We start from the raw sequence: 12513 nt of genomic DNA, 5'->3' as shown, positions 1-12513 counted from the left end.
CACTTCTCTATTATTATCTCAATTAAATACAATCCACATCAGAACCTCTAAAATATCACAAAGCTATTTAAACTATGGCTATTTTGGAAACTACACTAGAAATACAGCTGACAAGGGAGGTATGTGTGTTTGTGTATGTGTGTGTATATATATATAAAAACACCAAAGGTAGGACCCATAAAAAGACATGAATGCCTTCTGTGTGTATAGAAGGACTCTGAATAACTTAGAATTTTAGACAGAAGTCTTTCTGCACCAAAAATCCCTTCAAATAAATTTGTTTTTCACATTACACAGAAAAAAGAATTTAACATTATTATTTTTGAGTAGATGAATTTAAATGTCCACTGTACTTACAGACCCTTGGGCCCAAGTCTCAGCCCTACGGTGATTTTATTTATAGGACTGGGGCTTCCATCAGTAACATTTACTTTTTAAGATTTAATTTCTGAATATAAGAATAGATAGGATTTCAGTAAACATCAAACTTTTCCAGGAATGGATGCCAGCTCTTCATATCATCTATTCTTAGGTAAACCATCTTAGCCCTGGGAAAAAGTACTTACCGGTTCTGAGAAAGTTATTCCCTTCAGCTCTCTACCCCCTCCTACAAAAGAAAAACAACAAAGGATAGTTACAAACATCTCAACTACAGTTTGAAACAGAAAAAGAAAATTCAAAGATTTGGAAAGTTGGGGGGGGGTGGGGGGGAGTTGTTTGGGTTTTGGGCAGGGGTTTTTTGTTTGTTTTTTTCAGGTTTTGGGCATTTGGGTTTTGGCTTTTTTTTTTTTTTTAAATGCTGATGCTAACTATAAAATACCACTTGGAAAGAAAATCTGTTTGACATGGCAGGGAAAGCCAAGGAGACCTACAGTTCTAATCTGGATTAAAATACAAACTATTACTGTCACTAGAGGAAGAAGAGATTACAGGTACAAGCTTTTGTAGTTCTGTGCAAGGCCTGTGTCCTCCTCCCCTGGGGGAAATACCTCCTCTCCGCCATGTTTATTAACATCTAAATCACAAGCCCTGTCAGTTTCCACAGCTAAATATGACAAGGTTACCCACCCCAGACATTTGCCCACCACCTCTGCTAGAGGTTATACCAACACAACAAAGATGGTAGAGCAGGCGGTGTGTCAGCACAGCCACTAGAGCTCAAATCCCAGAGTACTAATGTAAACTGAAATCAATGGCAGTTTAAGCTAATATGCTAGGTCATGAACTGTGGAGGCCGAGCAGATACACTGCCCATTACACTGCCTGTGTCATGGGAAGAACAACACTTAGCAGCAGAGCAAGGTAGTACCTCTTAAATCATCCTCATATGAATCATAAAAAACTCGTGAGTCAGAGTCCTAAAAAGATAGCTAAAATATAAACGATAACTCATTTGCTCAATTACTTGGCCTGATGCTAAAAAAAAGCCTCCAAAATACTCCAATTTTCTAGTAAAATACTAGAAATACTATTTAAACTTCAACTCCACAGCTAACAAGATCTTTGCAGATATGTTTCTATCCACACACAAGTCATCGCAGAGCTAAAGTTTAAGCCCCAGCTTTATAAATAGATAGAGCAGTAGAAAGGCACACAATCATCTCACTCAGTGGAGACCAGCGCAAGTGGAGGAGTTTACATTTACTAACCAGCAGAACCAGGGTACTGATGAACACTAAGAACACAAAAGAAAACAGGAAGCCTACTGCTGGTAGTGACTGTAGGTATTGTTGCTCTCCTAGTCTCAAATTTTATTGTGTATTTTGAACAGCAAAATATTACAGAAGAAAAGTTGTCAAATCAATTTAGAGCAATTTCAGGTTAGTTTAAGTAACATCCAACTGCTATCATGGTAGGTTATGAACTGGGGAGTATGGACTGTTTTGAGGCTATATTCAACTTAAGTGCATTTGCTCTGGATGCTACAGAATTTGAAATACCCTTATTGTTGAGGGTGCTGAAGAGACAGGTATGATTCTCAAACTCTAGTTATTTCTTCTTCGATATTAAAACCTTAGTTGTCACCTCTACCTCCCACTATCAATCAGTTATTTCATTGGTCCAAAAATCTATAGAGGAAGCTCCTTCATCATGCAAGCACTAACCGTCCCTCTTCAACCAGCAACTACAACTATATCTCCATGCTATTAATAGAAAATAATAATAATAAAAAAAATCTCACTGCTGTAGGATGACTGACTCCGGAAAGCTAAACAAAACGGTCAGTACTACACATCTGCAAATACAGTCTTAGAATAAAAGAGCATGATTTTTATTTTAAAAAAGAAAAATATCAATTTATTTGTAGCACGAGGACACATAAACTGAAGAGAAAACTGTCACTTAAAAATAACAGCATGATTAACTATTCCTTCCTTCCTTTTTCCCTCCCTATGTAGAGACTCACCTCCATAGCAGGACCCTAGCTTCATCAAGACTGAACTGTGCAGAAAAAAAAGCTGCACAGTTACAAACCTTCAGATTGTATCTAACCATTCTGAAGGGCTGCAATCCCAGGCTGAGAACCCAGGGGCTCCTGAGGACAAAGTTAGGAACACCAGGAGTTTAATCGTGACTATCGGAGTGATTTGCTGTGTTGCCTTGGAGAAGTCACTTAGAGAGAACCTAGACAGGGGATGGAAATACATTTGCAACCTCTTCCGTACATAATTTACTATGGGCTTTTTCTTAAGTGTTTAAAACAGACTAATGTTTGAAAGTCAAGCCTTTGGAAATACAAAATACTTTAATTCTGTCCTCATGCAAGTATAGTATTTTTACTAGCATCTCTGCCTCATTTAGCAGAAAGTACAAGCTTAAAGAATGATGTATCAGTTGAATAACTTCTTCTCATTCTGAGTTTTCCGTTTGCGTGCTTTTTTTAATTCAACATCTAAGCTCTACAATAAAGAATTGGTTTCCTCATAAGCAGCATACTAACAAGAGCCACAGAAAAACTTGTGCCTGATACAGGCAAGTTTTCTTAGATAGGAAATTGAGGCAGAGAAATGAAGAACGAACAAACATCCAAGATTGGTAACTCCAAGCATCTTAAACAGACTTAGGTTTTCCATTGCTCTTAACATTTTTATAGTAGAGAACAGTTTATGACCAACTAAATCTGTAGCTTTGGTTCTTGGCAATTCTCTGCATTTGTGGCTACTGGGAAGCAACATGGAATAGTATTAATGAAAAAGGTACCAGATAAAATGCACTCTGTAGATGAAATGAGATTATTTCTTGTTCACAGCAAGAGTACATACACAAACTCACACGGCTTCTCTCACCCTCACTACAAAACACATCAGAAAGTTAAGATTAGACAGCTCACAATCACTCATATCAATAGAGATGTCTGAAGAGTTTTGCATTTTGCAGGGTTTCTTAACAAAAACTTCAGCAAGTAGAAACACATCATGAAATCTCAGCTATTCATTTTACTGAGGTTGCCTTTTGAAGGCTCTAGAAACACGTGCTGTAAGCTGAGGTATGAGTCTGCATGGCTAACTCTCAGATTATTACAGTATATTCTGCAATATTCGGGGATTTTTTAAAACCCCAGCTCTGGGAGTCATATTTCTATATCCACCTCTGCTTTCTATTAAGAACAGTGCCTTCTTCCCAAAACATACATATGATCAGAAGAAAAAGCTTGAGCAATGCTTACCTATGTTTACTACAAGCTAATAATAAAAAGCAATTAAAATTAGTCTTAACCAAATAAAACAAAGTTTTAGAAATACATTTGTCATGGTTTAACCCCAGCTGGCAACTAAGCACTACACAGCTGCTCACTCACTCCGAATGTCCCCCCTCCCTCCTTCCCCCAGCTTTTATTGCTGAGCACAATGTCACATGGTGTGGAATATCCCTTTGGTCAGTTGGGGTCAGCTGTCCTGGCTGTGTCCCCTCCCAACTTCTTGTGCACCCCCAGCCTACTCGCTGGTGGGGTGGCATGAGAGGCAGAAAAGGCCTTGACCCTGTGTAAGCGCTGCTCAGCAGTAACTAAGACATCCCTGTATTATCAACACCGTTTTCAGCACAAATCCAAAACTTAGCCCCATACCAGCTACTGTGAAGAAAGTTAACTCTACCCCAGCCAAAACCAGCACGTTTTTCTTACCGAGACTGACTGTTGAGAATCTGATGTTAGTGTTACTAACAGGAAGGGTAGTTTGATATATACAAACACTTAAAGAAGGAGTACCTCCCCGCCCCCACCCCCCCCACCCCCAAAAAAAAGGCTCTTAAACTTTTCAACAATTCTATACAACATATCTAAGGAAAAATACACCACCATTACCAAAACAATCAAATTCTGCAGATCAACTTTCTCCTTATTTACAAACTTCAACAAAAAGTTTAAATGTTACTCATTTCATGGGACTGTTATGAAAACAAAGACCTCAAACACAAAACTCCTATGTTTAAGGCTTGGTAGCCCCTGAGGACATCAGAAGAACTACACATGGTTGTTAAACATTTTAGCATACAGCACCTGAAGGTTTAAGACTATTTAAATGCTAAGTATCTGTATATTAAGATGTTTGGTTACATCAATCAGATACTTATTATTACCTTTAAGTTATACAACAAAGTTATGCTACTGTAACCAGAGACTTATTTGGAAAAAATGGGAGAAATGAAAAGTCATGTTTAGCCATGTTTTGTTAGCATTTTTCCTAACTCTAGAAGCTAGCACGTTTACTGTTAGACCATGTAACTTTAATCAGGAACTTTATATGTACATATCACATTACAGTATTTAATTATGTAATTTTTACTTTTTGCCAATAGGACCTCGGTCTTCTTCGGTGCACAGGATGGACTCAGATGAAAAAGGACTAATTGTTGTGTACAGGCAATTGTGAGCCTGACATTCTTTCACATTTCAGAGCATTGCTTGACAATATTAAGGGTAAAGCATTAATTTTTTTTTTTTGGTGCAAAATACACCGCACACAGAAGGGATTAACAGTTTTCTCTGGACCTCTGTCTTTAGATGTGAACTCCTCAAAGCAACAGCTCTCCTTCCTATATTTGAAAGGCAACCTGTATACAGAGAGCACTCTATCAGTATCTTCTAGGAAAATAAGTCATAGCAGTTACTTTACTGTGATTTTCAAGTGAGAAATGAAACAACTCATGTTCCTTAACAGGACAGGATTTCTGCAGTCTCAAGAAAAAGACAGACCAAACACAGCCCAGACAGGGAGTATAAGAGCTATTTCAAATTACATTATTATAAGGCTCACGTTTCAATGACCATGTTAGCAGTGCCGGTGCTGCTGCTTCCGTGATTAAAAACAAGTCTCCCGTGTGCCAGTGCAGGGAATCTGATCTTGCCATTGTGCTGCAGCTGGGAGAACTCCCAGTCAGCCCCAGTAACATGTGCCAGGCAGGTGGTAAAGGCACCAACAGGATTGCCCAAGATAACTGAGACTGCACTGAAGTGTACTAGCCATGCCTTCTGGTTTGTCCATCTGCACAACTCCTTTATAACTTCTCTCTTTCTCCTCCCTATCCCCACCCAATACTGGTAGATAACTCCCATTAAAATGGTCAAGGAGCTTGGATTTTCTATTGATGCATACAGACAACCTACAGGATTGAAACTACAAGCTCCAATTCTGCCTCTGAGTTTCTTCTGCTGTGATGATTAGCCATGAAACAGATGCAATTAGGAGTTTAAGACACCAGAAGCTGATGTCATTTGGGGATAGATCACTTCACCTTCTCTGAAACAGTTTAGAAAACTATCAAACCAAGTTTAAATGGAAGTGTGTGATGCCATCATTCATCTTTGCAGAAGCAGTGCTATACTTAACATATAGAAAATGAGCTAAAAGACTCATTACAGCTAAAAAGACCATCCCCATTGTAAAGACAAAACCACTTCACAACATGATTTTTAAAATATCAACCAAAACTTGCCATGGCAGTCAAACACATGTAAGCAGATGAAGATTACCCTCTTAGCTCTGCTTGTTCTATGACTACAGCTCTGATAGGCTTTAGTAACTCTTCCTGAACACAGTCTTTCCTGGCATCTTGGCGGTGGGGTCGGGGATGAGATCATGCTCTCTAGCAAAATGAAGAACCACATTTGGCCTAGTGGAAAGTTAGCACAAGTATGTTTTAAAATCTCAAGACTGCCTCTCTCACCTGAGAAGATTTAAGGTATGTGGCTTTGCACTTTTTAACCCATGCACAAACCCCTCTTCTTGCAACAGTCGCAGTGTATTTCTTGAATCAGAGAAGCACATCCTAAAGTCACTTACACTTGAAAGGGAAAAGTTTGCATAATTTAACTCGCCAGGGATTAACCATTTAAGCCATCTTTAAATTAAAACACCCATCCTCCCACTTCTCACACACATATACCTTCCCTCCTTCTAAAGGAAAGAGTAAGGTGCTGCCACTTAAAACCAAACCAAACCAACCCACAACAAATTCAACTCCCTGCTTTTCTATTTCCTTCCATATGATAAATAAGGCATTCAGGGAAACAATTTTTTTTTTTAAATAAAAACTAAACTAGGAAGTTACAGAAAGTCTGCCTCTCTAACCTATGACCATTAGTAAGCCTAGCAGAAATTCTTCCTGACTTGATACCATGGGCTCAAGGTATTTTCCCATCTAACCCCTTCTAACATTCATAAAATTATCATCAGTACAATTCTGCTTTTTGTACCCAGAAACCAGCATATGGGGATATTTTACAGCACTGTTGCCTTCAAAAGTTATAGTACTGCAGAGAAATACAAACAAGAACACTAAGCACTTTGCTCAGTGAGTTACCATTCACCAGTTTTAGATAAACACAAAACCACCTTCTATGCAGCGTGGCTAAATTCCTGCTCATGTAAAAAGATGGATGACCTGAACTTCTATTTTAGTGAATTACTTTGTTATTTAGAAGGACTGTTTATCTATATATACACTAAGAGGAAACCCCAGTCCTAATTAAGTCTGTAAGTTTATGCTTTACTAACAGTGCAACAGCAAAGTTTCATATTTGAAGCAGGAAGCCAGGGATTTTTTTTGGCAAAAATTAAAACATTTACATGAAGTAAAGATATAAATCAGTGGAAGGCAGAGTTTGGTGTTTGTTTCCAAAAATTTTTGCTGCATTCTGCCACATTCTATAAAGTTGCTGGAAACATGTTTTTTTTAGAAAACAAAAGTTTATCAATTAAACTTCAAGAAGTGTCAGTTAATCTGTTAAATCTTAGAAGTGGAATTTTTTTTAAAAAATTACTTTTGACTTATTTACAAAGGAGGAAGGTCAATAGAAAACAGAAGTTGTACCCTCCCAGCTGTACTAGCCACTGTTTTGTCTCAAAATCTATAAGAAATTCAAAGGAAAGTTATTTGGAGGTTGGTGTTTTGGGTTTTTTTAAAAACATGCCCAGAAAAATCAGTTCATTAACCTCTACTGTTTAAGGTGTGTTGTAAATTTCTCATTCCAGTCATTGAGAAGTTTCTGCCTTCCTTTCATACTTCAGACACAGAGGACTATTTAGGGAAAAGAGATAGAGGAGTTGCGAGGAAGAGAGAAGACTACTTTCTAGAAAACACACACAGGAAATCCTAGTAATTGATTTAACAACTGAAGATGCAAGGAACAATAAAAAAATTAAGAAAACTCTACTCCAGTACTGATTAAGGTATTTTTTTCCCCTCAAATTCCATTAAGAACAGAGGGATCTCTGATTTCCTGTTTTATTCTTTTAAACATGATGAGAAATTTCATATTGAGTGCCAAACTATTCTTCCCCTTCTAGCAATCCACTTAATTTTGGGAAGAACTGGCTTGCGGGAACGATGCGTTAGTGAGGCAGAAGTGCCTTAAGAGTTTTGGGAAGAGGTCCAGAGTACAAAAGGAGATGATCTGGGTAATGCTGCAAGACTGCAGGCATGAAATGCAAAACTAGAGGTATCTCTATCACTGGAAATGCTACTGCACTTTTGATGGGGAGAACTTCAGGTAGGTGCACATCCTCTGCTTATACAAACTATTGTTTGAATTTTATCTATTTACCAGAGATGGTCAGAGGACCAAAAAAAAAAAAAAGTTAGAAAAGCAGCCAACGCCTCAACCACAGAACAGTGACATTCAAGGACAACTACGGCCTTCCATTTCCACAGCAGAACAAAGTGCTATTAACTTAATCCGCCAGCAGGGGGAAATGCCAAACAAGTGAAAAAAAGTTGAAAGAGCAAAACACTAAAGATGAGGAATAAAATTAAAACAAAACAATCACCACACACACACATCCTCAACAGTTAAGGAAGGGAAAGATCCTGTTCCTGGAGAGGGGAGGCAGGATAAAGGAAGTATATACGACTCAAAGTAACCGAGTATTTTGCTCTAAAGCCTTCTTCCAGGCTTTAGAGAGGAAACGGTGAAAGTGCCAGTCCAAAATATAAGTATTTAAGAACAGCACCAGCAAGGAAGAACAAGCTTTCCATTTCAGTGTTAGCACAGAGTGACTGCAAATCAAAGTTTTCTTAAATCTAGCATTTCAATGAAGAGCAAAGTTTTGTGATTACACAACTGAGAGACTATCCAACATGAATGTATGAACTCATTTATTTAAGGTGAATACATATATTCTAGCAAATCATTCTGCATTACAGAAGACTTCCTATTACATTTATACAGAATCCCAAGAGCCTGGACTTCTTTTTGCTGAAGAGATTTCAGAACAGCAGGGGTCCCATTAGACATCCTGTTTTTCCTTCTACCTTATAAATATTATCTGTACACCATTTCCATGGTTACAAAGTATAGTGAAAACTACTTAAAGGGAGTATCAGTTAAGGGAATAATTCCATGTTAAACATATTTTGATGAAGGGTAACTTGCATGCAACAGACAGGAAACAGACACAATTACCCGATGCATTTTAAAATTAAGAAATAGAAAACCAAAATGTGAAAATTTGTTGAACAAAGAAATTTAACATGCATTTACAATGACAAAGAGACAAGCCCTGCAATCACATGGACTTTCAGTTTAAAGCATCACAGGCTAAGAATCACAAGGAGCAACGGGGAGATTTTCAGTGACAGATTTATGGAGATTAGCTACACAAGCTTCTACTGATGTTACCTTCCCACAAATATCAGACAGAAGCTAGGTACACATGTAATAATAAGCAAACATTAAAAAATGCAGATGAATTGTGATTAGTGATTATACGGTAGGGCACCTTACAACAACAGGTAATCTTTTATACTTCTGTACTTACAAAGCCCTTTCAAAATCAGATGCTGTACTTTCAGTAAAGCTCTTCTCTCAGTGTGTCCATGAAACCTGCTAACTGAATGACAGTTCTTCAAGCATGCACAAGGAAAGATTAGACTAAGAGTACACCAAGAGGTTTAAGTAAATCCCAGTTCTGCTCAGAGTTTACAGTTCTACCTCCAGTTTCTCCACTTTCATTTAATTTATCCTGCAGCTGGAACACTCCCACAGGCAGCTAATCTATCTGACCAAGGCGCTCTCCTTTATGTTCTCTTCCAGCTGTGAAGCCCTACCACAAACAGTCCCCACTCTTTTTCTGGGGGGAATGGGGGGTGAGGGGGTGTCACACCCCACAGAAAGTTGAAGCAATTCACTGATAGGTCTGGGGAGCACCAAGCACAAGCTTAAGCAGCAGGAACACTGGGCTAGCAGCAGAAGGGAGACCTCCTTCAACAGTCATTGAGTTCCAGTGTGCTGTAGTGGGTAAGAGACTGAGCACTCTGCTGCTTTTCAGCTAAACCAATCATCAAGGAGTCATCTTTCACTTTCCCCACCTGGTCAGAAGTTTGGCTTGTGAGTTACGTTTTCAGTGATCCAGTCACGTAGACACGTTCTTTTCATTTTGAGACTGGAAGACCTACAGGACGACTGGGGAAAAAGAAGCATCTGAGTTTGCCTGGCATCTGAATTCTGTATGTTCTGCTTGTTACTCAGGCAGAATAGAAATTACTATTATTTTCTGCTTATCCTCATTCTGGCACAGGGATAACAGTTCTTTACTTGTTTACTGTATCATCCAGGAAGAGGCTGTGTAAAAAGGTCAAGGAGAAAAATCATCATTTAAGACATACTTTAAACACTAAAATTAAACCAACCTGTGCTGTTTTTGCTATGGGTCAACTTTCATGTCAATATACTGGAACAAGTACTTGGTCCACACTTCCTGTCTGGCACAGTTCTTAAACTGGCCTCTTCAATTTAATTATTTTAGCACATGCATTAAAAATAAGCTATTTCATGTATATAAGTACAGCAGCATAAACTTGAAAATTAGCTGCTGATGTGTTCTGTATTTTATGATACTGAAAAATACTTAAAAGAATCCAGGAGCTCATTTTATCTTTTGTAGAACTTTTGTTTTAACAGGAAGTAAGATGGCTCAAAATGAGAAACTATATACAAATTCTTGCCTTTACAACACTACAGATCACTGGCTCTAATATGTCACAGGCTTCTGAGTAATTGTCAGAAAACAATATGAAAATGATTTGTTGGTGAACAGATGTTCATATGACAAAAGTATCAAAGAACAATTGTTTGTTTCTTAATCTGTCTTCAGATTTTAAGAACAAGATGAAAAAGGTAATGCTTCTCACCCGCTAGAAGTGATTTTTTTTCTAGAAAGAATACTGGCAAGTTAATTTCATACAGTTCTATGCAAAAAAGTCTCAGACTTCTGTTGATTCTGTTGGGTGCTCTGAACCCTGTAAAAGGCAGCTGGGACCCTCTGCTGCTACCAGAAAGGTATCACATTTTCCTCTCCTCTTGAATAAATACAACACCTGTTCTAAGTACAGCCTGGTAACATTTACTAAGAAACATTCTCATTCTACATTTGAATTTGATTTGCTTTTTAGCCAAACTTATTTTATTTCACCAGCTATTATTTCATTATACTATGTTGTCATTTTGGCATTCCTGATCTCCTGAGCACAGAGACCCACTAAAAAAAAAAAGAAATAAAAAAAAAGAGACCAGCTTAAGACCCTCTAACAGTGAGTACAGTATGCTCTGTGTATAGATTAAATCAAGAAAATAAACAGCATTAGGGTTTTCATGAGTTTCTAGTTTTGTGTACTGATAAATTATGATAGAGCACTTAAAGGCATCAACATTTTTACAAGTAGTCTAAATAAAAAGGCAGTAAACAGAATTAGGTAAAACATGCTTGTTTCAAACTCTGAACCAGAATATTGAAAGCTCCTTTCTCTCCCCCTCCATCCCAAAATAAAAGCGTGAGTGAGAAAGGATTTCATTACATTCTTAGAACTGTTATAAGCGAAGTCAAATCCAGCCACTCGCATTTAGCATGCAGGCTGTACACACTCCCAAGTACGTCACACTGAGAAAACACGCTTGCTGAGCTATCTGCCTTCCCAAGGCCTCCAACGCAACTGTCGCTAGGCCTAAATCAGGTAGGCTCTGCGTGCAGTGCTGCTGCAGATGAGCAGGAGTCCACCACTTCTCCTCATTTCCCTTCAGATTTAAACTACTAGATCATTCTAGCATCAGGTTTTTTTCTCTGCTTCCTTTAGCTCTAGTATCTGTATTTAAAAAGATGAGGGAATCACAATTTACTGTGCAAGATTTGACCCTAATTTTTTTCTTCTTTACTACACCAGCTACCCTGCAGCTTCTGAGCCTTCGACAGCTGTTGGTTTTTGTTCCTTGAATGCAACAGGACTTAAGTCTGCCAGGCTGCATCACTGTTTTCACAGCATACCTCTGAGGAGAAAAAATCCCCTCTTCTCACTTGCTTCCTGCTGGGCTCTGTGAACATTCAGATTTCCCCATTCTCTCAACAGATACACAAGTCCAACACTAGTTTAATATTCACACATTTCTCTCTTTCAACACCAATTCCTTACTCCCCTGTTTATTTTCATACAACGCTATTAAATAAAAGTGCAATTAAGTGGTGGCCCAAGTACCTCAAGTGTTCTCTTATAGAGAACTTTATTTCTCTGCCAGGTTAATCCCATTCTGACAACTACTTTAAGCCTTTTACTTTATCTAATTCAGCATTTTTCTGCTTTTAGGATTCCTAATCTACCCTGTAGCTTTGCAACACCCAGGTTCAAGACAAAAAAAAAAAGTTTTGTCTCTATATAGCGTGAACTTTCTCATCCCAGCAAGATGGAACAACACTGAGATAAAACACACATTTTCTAATAGCTTTACCCTGAATGACATTTTGGGTAAAGTACTCGATGCAACACAGTCTCGTGAGACTGACACACAACTACCAGGGAAACAGAACAGCAAGAACTAAGGTATGATGAAGTCCCAAAATTCGTCTTCGCCAGGCCAAACAAAAAGGGGTAACATGCTGGAGGTCAAACATGTATCAGAATACTGCATTAAAAAAAAAAATTAAAGAACACTAAGACTTAGAGGTAAGTACAGAAATACACACTTTACCTGAATACTGGAGGCAAAAATGGTTTCATTGTACTTTTTCCTTAAAAAAAAAAAAATCC

At 38.2% G+C, this 12513-nt stretch overlaps 1 protein-coding gene across 12 annotated transcripts in view; it reads right to left on the bottom strand.

The window, feature by feature from the left end:
• Positions 1–12513, bottom strand: part of PHF21A (PHD finger protein 21A) — a 135926-nt gene that overhangs the window by 101710 nt on the left and 21703 nt on the right. For all 12 annotated transcript variants that reach the window (XM_076344575.1, XM_076344572.1, XM_076344573.1 and 9 more), the window contains one exon: positions 567–607. The gene's annotated coding sequence lies outside the window, so the exon portion shown is untranslated. The remainder of the gene's footprint in view (positions 1–566; positions 608–12513) is intronic.

This window comes from Aptenodytes patagonicus, chromosome 7 (assembly GCF_965638725.1).
Source record: "Aptenodytes patagonicus chromosome 7, bAptPat1.pri.cur, whole genome shotgun sequence".
NCBI lineage: Eukaryota > Metazoa > Chordata > Aves > Sphenisciformes > Spheniscidae > Aptenodytes > Aptenodytes patagonicus.
The sequence above is the reverse complement of the archived record's forward strand: the minus strand, read 5'-3'. Positions and strand labels throughout refer to the sequence as shown.